The sequence below is a fragment of the Ovis canadensis genome, chromosome 7 (assembly GCF_042477335.2).
Source record: "Ovis canadensis isolate MfBH-ARS-UI-01 breed Bighorn chromosome 7, ARS-UI_OviCan_v2, whole genome shotgun sequence".
In the NCBI taxonomy this organism is placed as follows: Eukaryota; Metazoa; Chordata; class Mammalia; order Artiodactyla; family Bovidae; genus Ovis; species Ovis canadensis.
Genome location: NC_091251.1, coordinates 95,448,154 through 95,460,695, shown reverse-complemented (window position 1 = coordinate 95,460,695; position 12,542 = coordinate 95,448,154).

Below are 12,542 nucleotides of genomic sequence, written 5' to 3'. Positions count from 1 at the left end.
CTCTGTTTAAAATCAGATAAATCTCAATCTTCTAGATTCAAGATTAGGTCCAGAAAGACTAAAGCAAACTATGAAAAAGACATAACTACAGACCCTCAAATCATCTGGCAATGGAATTTTCCAGCCACAGGCTTCAGAATTCTAATGTGATTATCACATTAAATAAAACTGAGAATTTTATTTCAATTCATTAATTCCCATTATGGAAATCTGTGAGGACTTTATAGGCTATTTCCAAAAAATCCTACCCTCTCTCATCCCCTAGCTATGAAAATGTTAAATCTCTCATTTAAATGATTCTTAGTTGTTCCTGAGGATCCTGAGGGTGAGAGGAGGGGATATGCCATACTGGGCTCTTAAAAACTCAGTTATTTCACTCACTGATTCACTCACCCAGCCTGTGTTTATAAAGGTCAGAGTTAGAGCTCAAAGAATTTGACTGCACCCTGATTTTAACATCAGCTAACTGTCTGATTTGATTAAAACACTTTAGGCCTTGGTTCCTCATTTATATAAATAAGCTGTTCTTTGACCTATGAAATGAATAACACAACAGTTTTCTCATCATGGTGAAGATCTCCATGACATAAGAGTATGTCAGAATCAACAAAAAGGTCATCTTTACCTTAACATGAAAAGTATGCAGTATGAAAGCGTGAACAATATACTGTGACCTCAGTCACTTTGTGTCTTGAACAGATATCACTGTCAGACAATATTTGTGTCCACTATTCTCACCATTTTAACAAGAAATGATAATGAAAAAAGTTAAATTTACACAAAGCGCCACCTAGCAGAGATAGGCAGACAAGCATTTAACGCTAGAAACTAAAGCAATTTTAGAAAACATTCAGAAAACAAAGATCATGGCATCTGGTCCCATCTCTTCATGGCAAATAGATGGGGAAACAGTGGAAACAGTGTCAGACTTTATTTTGGGGGGCTCCAAAATCACTGCAGATGGTGACTGCAGCCATGAAATTAAAAGATGCTACTCCTTGGAAGAAAAGTTATGACCAACCTAGATAGTATATTCAAAAGCAAAGACTACTTTGCCAACAAAGGTCCGTCTAGTCAAGGCTATGGTTTTTCCAGTGGTCATGAATGGATGTGAGAGTTGGACTGTGAAGAAAGCTGAGCACTGAAGATTTAATGCTTTTGAACTGTGGTGTTGGAGAAGACTCTTGAGAGTCCCTTGGACTGCAAGGAGATCCAACCAGTCCATCCTAAAGGAGATCAGTCCTGTGTGTTCATTGGAAGGACTGACACTAAAGCCGAAACTCCAATACTTTGGCCACCTCATGCGAAGAGTTGACTCATTGGAAAAGACCCTGATGCTGGGAAGGATTGGGGGCAGGAGGAGAAGGGGACAACAGAGGATGAGATGGCTGGATGGCATCACCAACTCGATGGACATGAGTTTGAGTGAACTCTGGGAGTTGGTGATGGACAGGGAGGCCTGGCGTGCTGTGATTCATGGGGTAGCAAAGAGTCGGACACGACTGAGCGACTGAACTGAACCAAAGAACAAACCTGCAAGATGTATGCTAACAGGGAATAACTTCTGCCTCACTAGAAGTTAGGAAGATGGGCACCTGGCAGAAATACCCAAGCAAATTAAATTTAAATCTCGACCACGGTTTAGAGGAATGAATGTCCCATCTGATATCTAGGCGGCAAAACAAAGGAAATAAGGCACTCGCGTTATTTTCAGACGACAAATTAGGTAGCAAAGCAAGCTAGTTTCGAAGTCCTGTCCTGCAATCCACTGCAAGGCCCTGTGCGTAAAAAGCTGTACACACCAGGGGGTAGCAGGAAGCCGCGTAGGTGGCCGGCCACCCCGACCCCCGAGGGCCACGCGGCTGCGGCTGGAGAACCGGTGCTGTTCGCTGGAAGAGGCGAGCGCCAGGGCCACCTGCACTGCCAGCCACCACGGCACGGGGTGGACTGTCGCCTCCACAGGGAGGAGAGTTTTCATTCACTGCCCTGGGCATCCTTGGGGAGGCAGGGATCCTTCAAGCCGGTCGGCATAAGGCTCCACAGAAGCCCCCTGGGCTGCAGGCCCTGTGAAGTCGCCGCCCAGAGCTTGGAGCTTGGTCTCTATCCGAGCCCAACACACCTCCTCTCCCTCGGCCGTCTGCTTTATAGTGGGCAGGCGAGAGGACGAGGCACCCTCGGTCACTGATCCCCCCCCCAAAGAGCACCCTTCCTGGAGCCTAAGCCTTCCCCTTTAACACCCAGAAACTCATTGGTGAGCCCAGTCTTAGGCGTCGCAGCCTTTTGAAAGGAAGGGAATGACGTGGACACAGACCTCCGAAGCTGGACGGGGTCTCGGGGGTTCGAAGTGCAGCCAGCCACTGGGTGCCAAGATCTTGGGGCTTGGACCACAGCGAAGCGTAAGTGGCTTGGTGCCAGGGGAGCCGGGCCCAGTAGGCGGGGCGGGGCTGAGAGGGGGCGTGGCCTGACGGCGTGCAGCTGGTAGGGGCGGGGCCCGGAGAGGGGCGGGGCCCGGAGAGGGGCGGGGCCCGGAGAGGGGCGGGGCCCGGAGAGGGGCGGGGCAGGGGCCCGGAGAGGGGCGGGGCAGGGGCCCGGAGAGGGGCGGGGCAGGGCCCGGCCCGGCGGACAGAGCCCGAGGGGCAGAAGCAGGCAGGTGGGCCAGAGGACCTGGGTTGGCTCCTGGGGCTCCGTTCAGCAAAGGGCCGCAGGAGGGGGTGACTTAGGAGGGCCCGGGGTCAGTTGAGCTTTTGGAGATCCCAAAGTGGATCCGTACCCTTCGAAGTATCGAGAATAGGAAGTTAATGATTTCTGACAGAAAATGCCGCCTCTAAAAATCCCTTTCTGGCAGTCGGGGACACTGTTTCCTAAACCTAGTTAAAGGAGGCTACACGTACTAGTGGAGAAGGAAATGGCAACCCACTCCAGTATTCTTGCCTGGAGAATCCCATGGGCAGAAGAGCCTCGGCAGGCTACAGTCCATGAGGTCGCAAGAGTCGGACACGATTTAGCGACTAAACCACCACACGTACTAGGCTCCGCCAAATTCCTTCTCTTGCTTGAAATTATTTTTCCAAGATTAAGCAAGACTTAAAAAGAAAAGAAGGTAAGAAAAAAAGACTCCTGAAGTTAGATTTAAACGTTTCAGATGAGGTAGAGTACAGAGGTATACGCTGTGGAAATAATCTATACTGTCCTGTGGCCTGGCATAATTATTTAAACGTATATTTTTATATGCAGGGGGAAAAACTTACATTATATGACATTTGTGGGTTTTTTTTTTTAAGAAAAAGGCGTTGAAACCATAAAATATAACCATGTTTCTTCATTCATACACATATTTGTATATATATCTATATAACATGGTTCTGGAAGGCTACACTTCAAGTTAGTAAGTACCTCTGGGAGAAGAGATCTCTAGTCTTTCCCATTCTGTTGCTTTTCTCTATTTCTTCGCATTGATCACTGAGGAAGGCTTTCTTAGCGCTCCTTGCTGTTCTTTGGAACTATGCATTCAAATGGGTATATCTTTCCTTTTGTCTTCTCTTCTTTTCTTTTCACAGCCTCCTCAGCCTCCTCAGACAGCCATTTCGCTTTTTTGCATTTCTTTTTCTTGGGGATGGTCTTGATCCCTATCTCCTGTACAGTGTCACAAACCTCTGTCCATAGTTCATCAGGCACTGTCTATCAGATCTAGTCCCTTAAATTAACCCAAGTAAAAGCATTCTATTAAATTGCTGTATCACAAAAGATGTGTGGATGTGTAACCTTGAATTCTTTTTGGTACAACCTCATTTTCAAATATGCGTCTTATCCCACTTATCCAATAAATAAGATAGTAATTATCATGTATTCTGATTCATGGATGGAAAATATTTGCCACAGAAAGCACATAGTTACTGGATCAACAGTCCTGTCTTTTTGAAAAGTACTTGTTTAAAGTCTGTCTTTGGACAACATATAGCTGACTCCCAGTTTTAGAAAACAACTAAAGTAATTTTGACTTCTGCTCCCCACATTCACCATTAAAGTGACATGAATGATGGATTTTATGCACCTCAGCATGTACCACCTGAAGAAAGAGAGTGCCTTCGACGAGCTTTTACCTTCCCAATGTTCAAAGACCATTTAAAATGAATGTACACAGTAGCTTAATCATGATACTCCAAAGGAATTAAGATGTGTTTATGGCTTTAGGTTGGCTGATATTTGTAACAGGTTTATACAAAATTTTTTTAAATTATCAGTGGTTGACAAAAACATATATTTGCTTTCAAAATTGTTCACTGGCCTGTCTCACCCTGATGGAAGTACATCCAAGGGCAATAGATATACAGGGGAAAGCAGAACAATGAGCTAAATTTGGCTATATTTTCTGATTTGTTTTTTTGTTTTTGTTACTTTATTTCTGTGTTTCTAATTAAGCTTTTCTTTTTGACTTCAACTTTTTTGAGCCACTAAGCAAACGGGAAAAATTATTGGCAGTCATTAAAAAATAAAAATCAGTATGTTATAAATGGTTCCTTATTTCTTATCATTTTAAATCTTAATTGTCCAGTTTGGTTTATGGAGTCTCCAATATGTGACCCTAATAGACTTTTAACTATGGTGGAGAGGTTTGACAGAATGTGGTCCACTGGAGAAGGGAATGGCAAGCCACTTCAGTATTCTTGCCTTGAGAACCCCATGAACAGCATGAAAAGGCAAAATAATAGGATACTGAACAAGGAACTCCCCAGGTCGTAGGTGCCCAATATGCTACTGGAGATCAGTGGAGAAATAACTCCAGAAAGAATGAAGGGATGGAACCAAAGCAAAAACAATACCCAGCTGTGGATGTGACTGGTGATAGAAACAAGGTCCGATGCTGTAAAGAGCAATATTGCATAGGAACCTGGAATGTCATGTCCGTGAATCAAGGCAAATTGGAAGTGGTCAAACCACTAGTGATCAAGACCATCCCCATGGTCAAACAAGAGATGGCAAGAGTGAACGTCGACATTCTAGGAATCAGCGAACTAAAATGGACTGGAATGGGTGAATTTAACTCAGATGACCATTATGTCTACTACTGTGGGCAGGAATCCCTCAGAAGAAATGGAGTAGCCATCATGGTCAACAAAAGAGTCTGAAATGCAGTACTTGGATGCAATCTCAAAAACGACAGGATGATCTCTGTTCGTTTCTAAGGCAAACCATTCAATATCACAGTAATCCAAGTCTATGCCCCAACCAGTAATGCTGAAGAAGCTGAAGTTGTATGGTTCTATGAAGACCTACAAGGCCTTTTAGAACTAACACCCAAAAAAGATGTCCTCTTCATTATAGGGGACTGGAATGCAAAAGTAGGAAGTCAAGAAACACCTGGAGTAACAGGCAAATTTGGCCTTGGAATGCAGAATGAAACAGAGCAAAGACTAATAGAGTTTTGCCAAGAAAGTGCACTGGTCATAGCAAACACCCTCTTCCAACAACACAATAGAAGACTCTACACATGGGCATCACCAGATGGTCAACACCGAAATCAGATTGATTATATTCTTTGCAGCCAAAGATGGAGAAGCTCTATACAGTCAGCAAAAACAAGACTGGGAGCTGACTGTGGCTCAGATCATGAACTCCTTATTGCCAAATTCAGACTTAAATTGAAGAAAGTAGGGAAAACCGCTAGACCATTCAGGTATGACCTAAATCAAATCCCTTATGATTATACAGTGGAAGTGAAAAATAGATTTAAGAGCCTAGATCTGATAGATAGAGTGCCTGATGAACTAGGGAATGAGGTTCGTGACATTATACAGGAGACAGGGATCAAGACCATCCCCGTGGAAAAGAAATGCAAAAAAGCAAAATGGCTGTCTGGGGAGGCCTTACAAATAGCTGTGAAAAGAAGAGAGGCAAAAAGCAAAGGAGAAAAGGAAAGATATAAGCATCTGAATGCAGAGTTCCAAAGAATAGCAAGGAGAGATAAGAAAGCCTTCAGTGATCAATGTGAAGAAATAGAGGAAAAGAACAGAATGGGAAAGACTAGAGATCTCTTCAAGAAAATTAGAGATACCAAGGGAATATTTCATGCAGAGATGGGCTCAATAAAGGACAGAAATGGTCTGGACCTAACAGAAGCAGAAGATATTAAGAAGAGGTGGCAAGAATACACAGAAGAACTGTACAAAAAAGATCTTCACGACCAAGACAGTCACGATGGTGTGATCACTCATCTAGAGCCAGACATCCTGGAATGTGAAGTCAAGTGGGCCTTAGAAAGCATCACTACGAACAAAGCTAGTGGAGGTGATGGAATTCCAGTGGAGCTATTTCAAATCCTAAAAGATGATGCTGTGAAAGTGCTGCACTCAATATGCCAGCAAATTTGGAAAACTCAGCAGTGGCCACAGGACTGAAAAGGTCAGTTTTCATTCTAATGCCAAAGGATGCTCAAACTACCGCACAATTGCACTCATCTCACACGCTAGTAAAGTAAGGCTCAAAATTCTCCAAGCCAGGCTTCAGCAATACATGAACCGTGAACTTCCTGATGTTCAAGCTGGTTTTAGAAAAGGCAGACGAACCAGAGATCAAATTGCCAACATCCACTGGATCATGGAAAAAGCCAGAGAGTTCCAGAGAAACATCTATTTCTGCTTTATTGACTATGCCAAAGCCTTTGACTGTGGATCACAATAAACTGTGGGAAATTCTTCAAGAGATGGGAATACCAGACCACCTGACCTGCCTCTTGAGAAATCTGTATGCAGGTCAGGAAGCAACAGTTAGAACTGGACATGGAACAACAGACTGGTTCCAAATAGGAAAAGGAGTGTGTCAAGGCTGTATATTGTCACCCTGCTTATTTCACTTATATGCAGAGTACATCATGAGAAATGCTGAGCTGGAGGAAGCACAAGCTGGAATCAAGATTGCCAGGAGAAATATCAATAACCTCAGATATGCAGATGACACCACCCTTATGGCAGAAAGTGAAGAGGAACTAGAAAGCCTCTTGATGAAAGTGAATGAGGAGAGTGAAAAAGTTGGCTTAAAGCTCAGCATTCAGAAAACAAAGATCATGGCATCTGGTTCCATCACTTCATGGGAAATAGATGGGGAAAGAGTGGAAACAGTGTCAGACTTTATTTTGGGGGGCTCCAAAATCACTGCAGATGGTGACTGCAGCCATGAAATTAAAAGACGCTTACTCCTTGGAAGAAAAGTTATGACCAACCTAGATAGCATATTCAAAAGCAGAGACATTGCTTTGCCTACTAAGGTCCATCTAGTCAAGGCTATGGTTTTTCCTGTGGTCATGTATGGATGTGAGATTTGGACTGTGAAGAAGGCTGAAGGCTGAAGAATTGATGCGTTTGAACTGTGATGTTGGAGAAGACTCTTGAGAGTCCCTTGGACTGCAAAGAGATCCAACCCGTCCATTCTGAAGGAGATCAGCCCTGGGATTTCTTCAGAAGGAATGATGCTAAAGCTCAAACTCCAGTACTTTGTCCACCTCATGAAGAGTTGACTCATTGGAAAAGACTCTGATGCTGGGAGGGATTGGGGGCAGGAGGAGAAGGGGAAGACCGAGGATGAGATGGCTGGAATGCATCACCAACTCGATGGACTTGAGTCTGAGTGAACTCCGGGAGTTGATGATGGACAAGGAGGCCTGGCATGCTGCAATTCATGGGGTTGCAAAGAGTCGGACATGACTGAGTGACTGAACTGAACTGAACTGAATCCTTTTCAGTCAGATCTACACTATTTGAGCTTATCTCCTCCATCTGGAAAGCTGTGGGAAGGCCTTGGACTTTGGAGTTGGGCTGACCCTGTTCTCCTATCAACTGAGTATATTTCCTAATCCTCCCAGGTCTCAAATTTGCTCATCTGAAATAATAAGAGCTAATATTTGAGAGTTTAAATATCACTCAGTCATATTCATCTCTTTGTGACCTCATGGGCTGTAGCCCATCAGGCTCCTCTGTCCATGGAATTCTCCAAGCTAGAATACTGGAGGGGGTTGCCATGCCCTCCTCCAAGGGATCTTCCCGACCCAGGGACTGAACCCGAGTCTCCTGCATTGCACATTACAGACAGATTCTTCACTGTCTGGGCCGTCAGGGAAACCCTAATATTTGAGTTTAAATATGTTCCATGCTTTACTTAGACAATCTAATTTAATCATAATAGCCCAGTGAAGTAGTTTCCATTATTAGCATTATAATTATCCCCACTTTATATATAAGGACATGGAGGCTTAGAGAAGTTAATAAGTTACCCATGGTCACACAGAAAGTGTTGGAGCCTGGGATTTATATCTACTGTTAGAGGCAACCTTGAGGGTACTACCTTTTAATCATTTAATGTTTCTTAGTAAGAAAGCCTTTGGGAGGAATTGATTTCTAAGCTCTGCTTTTATTTTATGAGTGCTGTAAGTTTTGTGTAACTGGTTGTTTGCTTCTTTGCATTAGACAGTTAGAAAACAAACAGCTGAATGAGTGGCCCAATCAAAGCAGGTATATAGAACTTCATAATAAGCACTATTGTATGGGCCTCATTTCTGGCTCCATTTTATGGATACCTTTTCCCTTCTCCCTTTTAATTAACATTTGCCATATTTTAGGTAACTTTTTAACACCAAGAAAACTTTTTGAAATCTTGAAATCTTAGAGCTTATTGTTCAGTCACTCAGTCATGTCCTATTCTTTGCAACCCCGTGGATTACAGCATGCCAGGCTTCCCTTTCCTTCACCATCTCCTGGAGTTGCTCAAACTCATGTCCGTTGAGTCAGGGATGCCATCCAACCATCTCATCCTCTGTCATCCCTTTCTCCTGCTGCCTTCAATCTTTTCCAGCATCAGGGTATTTTCCAATGAGTCAGTTCTTCACATCAGGTGGCCAAAGTATTGGAGCTTCAGCTTCAGCATCAGTCTTTCCAATGAATATTCATGGTTGATTTCCTTTAGGATTGACTGGTTTGATCTCCTTGCAGTCCAAGGGACTCTCAAGAGCCTTCTCCAGCACCACGGTTCAAAGACATCAATTTTTCAGCACTCAGCCTTTTTTATTGTCCAGCTCTCACATCTATACATGACTACTGGAAAAACCAAAGCTTTGACTAGATGGTCCTTTGTTGTCAAAGTAATGTCTCTGCTTTTTAATATGCTGTCTAGGTTTATCATTGCTTTTCTTCCAAGGAGCAGGCATCTTTTAATTTCATGGCTGAAGTCACTGTCTGAAGTGATTTTGAAGCCCAAGAAAATAAAGTCTTTCACTGTTTCCATCGTTTCCCCACCCACTTGCCATGAAGTAATGCGACTGAATCCATGATTTGTTTTTTGAATGTTGAGTTTTGAGCCAGCTTTTTACTCTCTAGGGCTTCCCTGGGGGCTCAGATGGTAAAGATTCTGTCTGCAATGCAGGAAACCTAGGTTCTATCCCTGGGTCGGGAAGATCCCCTGGAGAAAGAAATGGCAATCTACTCCAGTATTCTTGCCCAGAAAAATCCCATGGACAGAGGAGCTTGGCAGGCTACAGTCTACAGGGTCACAAAGAATTGGACATGGCCGAGTGACTAACACTTTCACTTTTCACCTTCATCAAGAGGCTCTTTAATTCCTCTTTGCTTTCTGTTATAAAGGTAGTGTCATCTGCATATCTGAGGTTATTGATATTTCTCCCCAAAATCTTGATTCCAGCTTGTGCTCCATCCATCCTGGCATTTTGCATGATGTGCTCCGCATATAAATTAAATAAGCAAGGTGACAATATACAGCCTTGATGTATTCCTTTCCCAGTTTGGAACCAGTCCTTTGTTTCATGTTTGGTTCTAACTGTTGCTTCTTGACCTGCATACAGGTTTCACAGGAGGCAGGTAAAGTGGTCCAGTATTCCCATCTCTTCTAAGAATTTTCCACAGTTTGTTGTGATCCACACAGTCAAAGGCTTTGGCGTAGTCACTGAAGCAGAAGTAGATGTTTTTCTGGAATTCTCTTGCTTCTTCTATGATCCAGTGGATGTTGGCAATTTGATCTCTGGTTCTTCTGCCTTTCCTAAATCCACCTTGTACATCTGGAAGTTCTTGGTTCTCATATTGTTGATGCCTAACTTGAAGAATTTTGAGCATTGCTTTGTTAGCATGTGAATGAAGTGAGTGCAATTTGAACAATTTGAACATTTTATGGAATTGCCCTTCTTTGGGATTGGAACGAAAACTGATCTCTTCCAGTCCTGTGGCCACTGCGGAGTTTTCCAAATTGCTGGCATATTGAGTGCAGCACTTTCACAGCATCATCTTTTAGGATTTGAAATAGCTCAACTGGAATTCAATCACCTCCACTAGCTTTGTTTGTAATGATGCTTCCTAAGGCCCACTTGACTTTGGACTCCAGGATGTCTGGCTCCAGGTGAGTGATCATAACATCATGGTTATCTGGGCCATGAATATCCTTTTTGTATAGTTCTGTGTGTTCTTTTTTTTTTCCTTCTGTGTATTCTTGCCACCTCTTCTTAATATATTCTGCTTCTGTTAGGTCCATACCACTTCTGTCCTTTATTGAGCCCATCTTTGCGTGAAATGTTCCCTTGGTATCTTTAATTTTCTTGAAGAGATCTCTAGTCTTTCCCATTCTATTGTTTTCCTCTATTTCTTTGCACTGATCACTGAGGAAGGGTTTCTTAGCTCTCCTTGCTATTTTCTAGAACTCTGCTTTCAGATGGGTATATTTTTCTTTTTCTCCTTTGCCTTTAGCTTCTCTTCTCAGCTATTTGTAAGGCCTCCTCGAACAACCATTTTGCTTTCTCACATTTCTTGGGGATGGTTTTGGTCACTGCCTCATGTACAATGTTAGGAACCTCTGCCCATAGTTCTTCAGGCGCTCTATCAGATCTAATCCTTTGAATCCATTTGTCACTTCTGTCGGAACCAGCCCAATAATGAACTGACCTGAGGGAGCGGTGCTGCAGAAGAATAAAGAAAAATAAGACTCAGATCCTAATCCTTGCATGCCTTTTATTGTTAACGTCTAAGCTGGCTTAAAGCTCAACATTCAGAAAACGAAGATCATGGCATCTGGTCCCATCACTTCAGGCAAATAGATGGGGAAACAGTGAAAACAATGGCAGACTTTATTTTTGGGGGCTCCAAAATCACTGCAGATGGTGACTGCAGCCATGAAATTAAAAGACGCTTACTCCTTGGAAGAAAAGTTATGACCAACCTAGATAGCATATTCAAAAGCAGAGACATTACTTTGCCAACAAAGGTCCATCTAATCAAGGCTATGGTTTTTCCTGTGTTCATGTATGGATGTGAGAGTTGGACTATGAAGAAAACTGAGCACTGAAGAATTAATGCTTTTGAACTGTGGTGTTGGAGAAGACTCTTGAGAGTCCCTTGGACCGCAAGGAGATCCAACCAGTCCATTCTAAAGGAGATCAACCCTGGAATTTCTTTGGAAGGAATGATGCTAAAGCTGAAACTCCAGTACTTTGGCCACCTCATGTGAAGAGTTGACTCACTGGGAAAGACTCTGATGTGGGAGGGATTGGGGGCAGGAAGACAAGGGGACGACAGAGGATGAGATGACTGGATGGCATCACCAACTCGATGGACCTGAGTTTGAGTGAACTCCCGGAGATGGTGATGGACAGGGAGGCCTGACATGCTGCAATTCATGGGGTCGCAAAGAGTCGGACACGACTGAGCAACTGAACTGAACTGACTGACTTCCTTAATTGTGCTCTAGAGATATCTGTTCTTCACAATCTCAGATTGGGGATAAAGGTATATGATGCACAGTCCTCAATGTCAAACCTTCAGGCCTTTCATGACTTTGTTTAGCCCTTTCTCAGCAACTCCCTCAAGGCTCTGGTTACGGGAACAGTCCTAAGGGTTTTCCATCAGTCACATCAGGACTTCAGCATCTTGTTTTCAAGATCTTTCCACGATGTACTTTTTACTACTCCCAGCCCTTTGCCTGGGGGGTGATGAGAAAGTCATTTTTATTTTTCAAAGAGGCCCTGTTAATTATAGTACAGGCCTGTGCATAGCATATTCCCTACAACTTCCACTGTATAATCATAAGAGATTGATTTAGGTCATACCTGAATGGCCTAGTGGTTTTCCCTACTTTCTTCAATTTAAGTCTGAATTTTGCAATAAGGAGTTCAAGATCTGAGCCACAGTCAACTGCAGTCTTATTTTTGCTGATGGTAGAGAGCTTCTCTATCTTCGGCTACAAGGAATATGATCAATCTGTTGACCATCTGGTGATGTCCATGTGTAGAGTCGTCTCTTGTGTTATTGGAAGAGGATGTTTGCTATGACTAGTGCATTCTCTTGGCAAAACTCTCTTAACCTTTGCCTTGCTTCATTTTGTACTCCAAGGCCAAACTTGCCTGTTACTCCAGGTATCTCTTGACTTTCTAATTTGCATTCCAGTCCCCTGTGATGGAAAGGACTTTTTTTTTGGTTGTTGTTGTTAGTTCTAGATCTTGTAGGTCTTCACAGATCCATTCAGCTTCAGCTTCTTTGGCATTAGTGGTTGGGGCATAG